Below are 8,401 nucleotides of genomic sequence, written 5' to 3' on the forward strand. Positions count from 1 at the left end.
GTTGTGGCCGCACGATTTTTGCCTTTTTCGGTCATTTCACTCACTAAAAGCACCTTCATTCCCACCTTTGAACTTACCGACACTTTCTCTCCAAAACTCCCAACAACACCGCCACCGTCTGATTGCCGAATGCTGCTCTAGAGTTTGTTTAAATAGTGAAAATAGGTGACCCATCCCAGCGAAGGCTTGAGTCCCGGTTAAACCAACCGGGTTGGGCCAGGTTTTAAAACCATGCTCAAAACCTGATGGTGGGGTGGGACGACTTGGACCCAGCATGTCACAAGTCATATTATTAGTTACATAGAAAAATTATCCATGGAAAGGGAAGGGTAGGTTTTGCTGGAGAACGGAAGCCGTGTCAGTAAGTTTTTAATACCGGCTAAGGATGGAAGAAGCCTATCTGTGGGCAGGAGTTTTTAAACAGAAGTCACAGAAGAACGATTTGGCAGTCGAGGGCAATAAGTTGTGGATCATGCTTGCAACTCCATCTTAAAACTTTTAAGTTGAAGTTGCAAGCATTCCATTAATTCATAAAAGACCAAAGAGAAGCTGTAGGAAGACCTGGTTACTATATTAAGCAAGCTGTCCATCTAATTTAATGAAGATCTTCTCCATGTATATGCAAAAAAAATTTCGGAAATTGTTTATAAAAAGTAATAGTCAAATTCCAAAGATGATCAGTTTACTACCTAGACTAAGCACATGCAACGTAAAAATACATTTTATTTAAAACACAATTATCTGAAACTACAAAATTTGCGGTTCATGATGATTAAATTTGCCCCCAATCAATCTCAAAACACAAAGTACAATACAAACAACTAGCTTGACACTTAATTGGCATAAACCACCTATTCTTGCTTTAAACATCTATGCGATTCAAGATGCTTCAGGAAATTATCCACGAACTGATCCTGTCTATCCCTGTCCCCAAACAAACCTCTCATCTCTATGGCTTTCTCCCTGTAAAATTTACCCTCTTCCTCTACCAATAAAAGCCTCAGTGATTCCGCCACTGAGTTCCTTGTAAACGAACCGTCTCCCTCCTCCCTAGGAAGCACATACCCAATCTTTTTCTCCGCTAATTGCTTAGCTATTAACCCTTGATCCGCAAAGCAAGTTAACAACACAAGAGCTCTTCCAAACTGAAGCGCTTCAACTACTGAGCTCCACCCAGAGTGAGACAAGAACCCCCCCACTAAATCATGAGCCAAAATCTTGAGTTGGGGTGCCCAACTCGTGCAAACCACTCCACGCCCTTTTGTTCGTTCCTCGAACCCATCTGGTAACTCGATCAACTTAGTGTCAGCTGGTCCGAGTCACTTCTTGAGCACCCAAAAGAAGGGTAATCCTGAGAGCTCTAACCCGAAAGCTATCTCAGTGAGTTCTTCTTGACTCGGTTGTGCTTCGCTACCGAATGCAACATACATTGTTGAACCTTTTTCTTGTTTGTCTAACCATTCTTTAATCCACCTCCAAGTATTTGTTTCCTCCCCAGCATCATCCGCCGTAGTGGGGAGTTGGCCGACCAGAATAACAGGTTTTCGGTGAATATCTTCTAAAACTTTCAACCATTCAGGTTCGAAATCCACACAGCTTCTTATAGCGATAATGTCACAGCTTCTGAGTGTTTCACCAAAACGATAAAAATCAGAGACATTTGATTCGTCTCCAGTTATTCCATGGAAGATCCTTCTTGCCTCAAAGAGGCGAAGCGCCACGGTCGTTGGGAAAGGGACCCATTGGGGTTGTCTTGTGTAATATTCAGGCGTGTTGAGATCATGATTAGTACGGTTGATTAAGGCGGATGGCGGCCCAAGGTAACCGAGAACCGCCGCATTAAATATACTAAAGAAGCCGTGCGGGATACAGAGTTGACGGGCTATAGTTGGTAGCCAGTAAGCTGTAAAATCGTAAAAAATCCAGGCAGGAGAAAGAGATTGGAGTAAGTGTTTCATGGGTTCTTGGAGACGATCGTATGTGTTGGATGATGGCTTGAAACGCTACCGTTTTGACACTTAAGTGGAACGACGTCACTTTGCTCATATTGACATAACCAATCCTGAGCGTTGATGAAAAAGGAGATCCAACGGATGAAATTCAACCCTAATTTTGCCCATATAAAAGCAGAATTATTTTGGCAGTTTATTAGAGCGATTCATTTTCGTTTTCGAATACTCTCTCTTCTTCGTTAAACACCATTGTTAAGCCTTTAGGGTTTCTACAGTTTGGGTTGAGTGTTGCCTGTAACTTGAGTGTTAAGTGACTGGTCAGGTCATTCTGGGTGTATAGTATACACTGTATTTAGGGATTCGAAGGGTGTAATCTCTAGGGTTTGGTTACGGGTTGAAGAAGGGGTTTTGAGTGACTTGTGTTACTGATTGTGTAATCTGTAAACTTGACAGTATTAATGCAGCGAGCTCGTGTGATTCTCGAGTTCAACGTAGACGTAGCTTGCTCAATCTTAGAGCAAGTGAACCACGGTAAATCTGTTGGTCTTGTGTATGATTCTTGATCTTGATTTGTTGCTTTTGTTGGTTGATTCTTTCTTTGAGTAGTTATAACAGTGGTATCAGAGCTATCTCTTGGGAGATTAGGGTTTCTTGTTGTGAAATTAGGGTTTCGCGAAATTAGGGTTTCGTGAAATTAGGGTTTCGAAATTAGGGTTTCTGAAATTTGGTGCTTTTTCATAACTGTGATTCCTTCTAGTCTCAATAGGATCTAGGGGTCAAATCTTGGTTAAGTTCAAGGTATATAAGCTGGAAACCAGTACAGCCTAAAAAACTGCTTGGCAGTAATTGGCAAATTCTGGTGTAACAAAGCCTACCTTCAAAGTTCTTTGTTGTTTTACTTTCTTTATTTTCATTATAAGTTCAAAGGTATATGGCTGGAAACCAGTAACAGCCTTAAAAACTGCTTGGCAGTAAGTGCAAATTCTGGTGTAACAAGCCACGTACCTTCAAGAATCTTTGTTGTTTTACTTTCTTTATTTTCATTATAACTGTTCAAGTATATAGGCTGGAAACCAGTAACAGCCTTAAAAACTGCTTGGCAGTAATTGGCAAATTCTGGTGTAACAAAGCCACGTACCTTCAAAGATTCTTTGTTGTTTTTCTTTCCTGTATTTTCATTATAGTGTAATAGTACACTCGTATGGAGATCTCCCAATATGAGGGAAGATCGATTTGGGAGTTGGAGAAAAAGATGAAAGCACTGCTGTCCCACAACAAGGTTCCATTGCACTGGAAGAGGACTCCGAAAAAGGCCAGAGGAGAAGTTGAAAAAGAAAGAGAGATCAATAGGAGGCATACAATCTATAATCATGAACTTGTCTGACAGCGTCCTCCGGAAGTAGATGGAATTGAATCACCGATTGAACTCTGGGGTAAACTCACTACCTTGTATGCTTTGCAATCTGCCCCCAACCTAGCTTTTCTAAAGGGGGCTTTATTCTCTTATAAATGGATAGTGCTAAGAGTATAGAGGAAAACTTAGATGATTTTCTGAAAATGACTTTGGTTCTAAAGGGACAGATCAAGCCTTAGGAGAAACTAGCCTAGCTTAATTCTATTGAATTCCCTGACGGAAGACTACCAAGTAGTCAAGAATGCCTTACAGTACTCTGGTACTGTACCAAACCTTGACCTATAACACAGCAGACTTAGGGCTAGAGAACTAGAACTGAAAACTCAGAAACGGAATGGCACTAATCTGTTTGTTAAGAGTAGACCAGAAACCTAGTCACACTGAAAGGAAATCAGAACAATCAGGGGTTAGAAATAAAAAAAATGGAAGGGCAGTAACAAGAATAGAGGAAATCCAGAAAATGCTTCTTTTGTAATAAACAGGCATATTAAAAAGAACTGTTTTGAGTGATTAAAAGCAAAAACAAGGGAATACGGAGAATAACCTAGCACTACTAGAAACCTGGTAGAGGAACCTGAAGTCCTTACTGTGTCATGAATGACACTGGTGGAGATGGTTGCTGGACTCAGGCTGTTCTTTTCACATGAGTCCTAGAGAGAGACTGGTTCCAGGACTTTAAATGTAAAAATGAAACTGTGTACATGGGAAACAATAATGCTTGCAAGTAAAAGGGGTAGGCACTGTGACTCTAAGGTTAACACAGGAAAAGTGGTAAGACTAACTAGGGTCAGATACATACTAGAACTAAAAGAAACTTGATATCCCTAGGCACCTTAGATGAATCAGGATGTTGTTACAAAGCAGAACTGGAGGCTTAACATATATAGAGGTAACAACCTGATACTGACAGGAGAAGAGAAATGGCCTTTATATCCTTTGTGAAATTATTCCCAAAACTGTTTAACTCTGTGATTACCTCTACTAACTTGTCCAATACAGAAAAGTGGCACCTTAGATTAGGCCACATGAGTCAAAGGGGCATGGACATTCTGAAGAATAAAGGCAGTTTGGAAAGGACAAGACCACTTCCCTTGAATTCTGTGAGAATTGTTTTCTAGGGAAACAGCATAGAAATACTTCACCAAGGGACACATCTAGCCACCAGTCCTAGAATACATCCACTCTGACCTCTGGGGACCTGGAAAAGTGAAGACTCATGGAGGAAAATTACTTCATGTCCCTGGTGGATGACTATAGCCGCAAGGTGTGGGTATCTTGTTGAAAACAAAGATCAGGCCCTAGTTAGGTTTAAGGATTGGAAAACTTAGTAGAAAACCAAATGGGAAAAAGGTGAAGGTTCTCAGAACAGACAATGGGCTAGAATTCTGCAATCAAGAATTTGATAAGTTTTGTATGACCAAGGGGTTTTAAGACATAGAACAGTAACTTATACCCCTCAACAGAATAGAGTGGCAGAACGAATGAATAGAACCCTTCTTGATAAGGTCAAGTGCCTGTTAATAACCTCCAAACTCCCCACCTCACTCTGGGAGAAGCCCTTTCAACAGCAGCTTACTTGGTAAATAGAAGCCCATCTACTGCTATCAACTTAAAAAGCCTGAGGAAATGTGGACAGGAAGAGTCCCTGCCTTAAGCCACTTGGAGTTTTGGGGGGTGTGCAGCTTATGCACACACCACGGAGGCAAATTGGAACCTGGTCAACCAAGTGCATATTCCTGGGTATCAAGAAGGACCAAAGGCTATAGACTCTGGGAAAGAGATACTTCAGGGTCAAAATCATTGTGAGCAGAGGTCTATTCAATGAGGAGTTTTTCCTTATAAGAAACCAGAACAGGAACTGACCACATGTCAAGAACAGATGATCCCTTACCCAACCTGAAGTTACCCAATTGAGGTGGAGCTACCTGTCCAACTCAAACCAGTCAAGAAACTGGACCTGCTACTGAACATGGAGAGAAACTGGACAAACTGATCTAGAACATGGATGAGATAGAAACAGTGATGATAAACTGAGATCCAACCTAATACCTGCAAGACTACCAGCTTGCAGAGAACAGAACCAGAAGACAGGTAAGGGCACCCATGAGATATTCCTATGCTGACCTAATATCACTGCCCTTCTTGCAGGTACTAAAGTACAAGAAGAGAACCAGAAACCTATAGGAAGCCATGCAGACAAAAGAGTGACCAATGGAAGGCTGCAATGGAAGCTGAATGAAATCCTTAGAGGTGAACAGAACGGGAAGCTTGTACCAAAGCCCAGGATCAGAAACTTGTACAATGCAAGTGGCTCTTCAAACTAAAGGAAGGTATCACGATAAGGATCCCCTCAGGTATAAGGCTAGACTTTGTAGCAAAGGGTTTCACCCAAAGAGAGGAATTGACTTCAATGAAGTCTTTTTCCCAGTAGTTAAGTACAGACCATAAGGCTTATGCTGTCCATAGTAGCCCACCAGGATCTAGAGCTTGAACAACTAGATGTCACAATTGCTTTCCTCCATGAGAGCTTGAGGAAGAGATCACATGAGCCAACCCTTAGGTTTCATAGATAAAAGGGCCCCCAACCATGTCTGCCTACTGTTGAAATCCTTATGGTCTAAAGCAATCCCCTAGACAATGTATAAGAGGTTTGACACCTTTATAGTAAGTATAGGATTCACTGGAGTAGATATGACAGCTGTTTCACTTTGCTGTTTTAGATGAAATGCCTATTACTTACTGTTGTATGTAGATGACATGTTACTTATAGTAAGTCAAAGCCTGATCTGTGAGTTAAAGAAAACTGAATGCAGAATTTGAAATGAAAGACCTAGGGGATCTAAAAAGATTCTAGGAATGCAAATTGATAGAAACAGGAGTAAATGTAAACTGAAATTCACTAGTGCTCATATCTTCATAAGTTAGTAGAAAAGTTTGGAATGTCAGGGTCCAAAACAGTCTCTAGGCCTTAGCAAACCACTTCACCTTCAGCAAGTCCCAATGCCCTAATACAGATGCTGAGTCATTAGAATGAGACCATCCCCTATGCTAATGTGATTGGATCCTTGATGTATGCTATGATTCACTAGGCCTGATCTATCTTTTGTAATATCTTTGCTGAGTAGATTATGTCCAATCTGGTATGGAACATTGGACACCCTGAAGTGGGTACTCAAATATGTTAATGGGTCTTTGAACATGGGACTGGAATATTATAAAAGATCTGCCTCACTTGAGCTGGATGGTTTTGTAGACTCTGATTTTGCAGGTGACAGGGACACTAGGAAGTCAACCACTGCATATTACTTCACCTTGGGAGGCAACTGCATTAGCTGGAAGTCCCAATTACAGCCTATAGTTGCACTGTCAACAACCGGGCTGAATATGTGGCTGTAGCTGATGTATTTAAAGAGGCAATATGGCTCAAAGGGATACTAGTGAAGCAAAACTGACTGAACTGAGACCAACCATCTTTTCGGACAGTCAAAGTGCAATACACTTAAGCAAGAATCCGTGTACCATGACGAACAAACACATAGATGTTCGCTATCACTTTGTCAGAGATCTGATCACTAGAGGGGAGATAACACTAAATAAGGTTCCCACGGAGCATAACCCAGCAGACATGGGTACGAAGATTGTTACTATTGCAAAGTTCAAGCACTGCTTGAACTTACTGTCCATTCAGTAAGCAACAGTAACAAGAGAACAATGAAGGACTCACTAAAGGCAAGCTGCACTAAGCGCAGGGGCTATTGTTCAACCCATCAAGGTGGAGATTGTTGGATGATGGCTTGAAACGCTACCGTTTTGACACTTAAGTGGAACGACGTCACTTTGCTCATATTGACATAACCAATCCTGAGCGTTGATGAAAAAAGAGATCCAACGGATGAAATTCAACCCTAATTTTGCCCATATAAAAGCAGAATTATTTTGGTAGTTTATTAGAGCGATTCATTTTCGTTTTCGAATACTCTCTCTTCTTCGTTAAACACCATTGTTAAGCCTTTAGGGTTTCTACAGTTTGGGTTGAGTGTTGCCTGTAACTTGAGTGTTGAGTGACTGGTCAGGTCATTCTGGGTGTATAGTATACACTGTATTTAGGGATTCGAAGGGTGTAATCTCTAGGGTTTGGTTACGGGTTGAAGAAGGGGTTTTGAGTGACTTGTGTTACTGATTGTGTAATCTATAAACTTGACAGTATTAATGCAGCGAGCTCGTGTGATTCTCGAGTTCAACGTGGACGTAGCTTGCTCAATCTTAGAGCAAGTGAACCACGGTAAATCTGTTGGTCTTGTGTATGATTCTTGATCTTGATTTGTTGCTTTTGTTGGTTGATTCTTTCTTTGAGTAGTTATAACAGTATGCCTATTTTAGGTACCAAACATCGTCGTAGTGTAGATCCATGGTGGCTTCTGCGTATTCAGGGAGATTTTCTACTTGGGGTAAGGGAAGTTTAACAAAGTGAATGAAAGAAGCTAAATTTGGAGAGAGTTTTGGTAAGCGATCAATATTTCTAGGGGTGGAAATGAAGATGATTTCATGACCTTTTTGAGCTATGAGCTTAGCGAGCTGGAGCCAAGGAATCATGTGACCAAAAGCTAGCCATGGAAACATTGCTATCCGAAGCTTGGTATTGTCAGCCATTTTAGACCTGCAAGAGAGCTTTTCTAAACACAGTCTATATTGTCTCCAAGCTAGTATATTACTGATTAATAGTTAGAATATGATTATTGATTACTTATTGTAATTTTAGAGCATTATTTTTTCTATTTTTTTGTCACAAATTTAATATTTTTTGGATGGTAGAAGAATCTTTGAGAATAATTCCATTTTAATGTGTTCTGATTTCTTGCTAGGACAACAAGACGTGTGGACTCCATCAATCTGTAGAAAATGCTGTAAAGGTTAATGTCAGAACAAATAGAATTGTTAGAATATGGTGAACAAATAGATCTGGTCATTGACTGCATCCATACATCCATATCTTCACCGCCGTTTGGCTAATATTTAATTTCGATGGAACATTATT

The 8,401-nt window shown here is 40.7% G+C and overlaps 1 pseudogene; it reads right to left on the reverse strand.

The window, feature by feature from the left end:
• Positions 1-787: 787 nt before the first annotated feature.
• LOC116115433 lies at positions 788-8,040 on the reverse strand (annotated as a pseudogene).
• Between the last annotated feature and the right edge of the window lie 361 nt (positions 8,041-8,401).

The sequence above is a fragment of the Pistacia vera genome, unplaced genomic scaffold, assembly GCF_008641045.1.
Source record: "Pistacia vera cultivar Batoury unplaced genomic scaffold, PisVer_v2 Contig74, whole genome shotgun sequence".
In the NCBI taxonomy this organism is placed as follows: domain Eukaryota; kingdom Viridiplantae; phylum Streptophyta; class Magnoliopsida; order Sapindales; family Anacardiaceae; genus Pistacia; species Pistacia vera.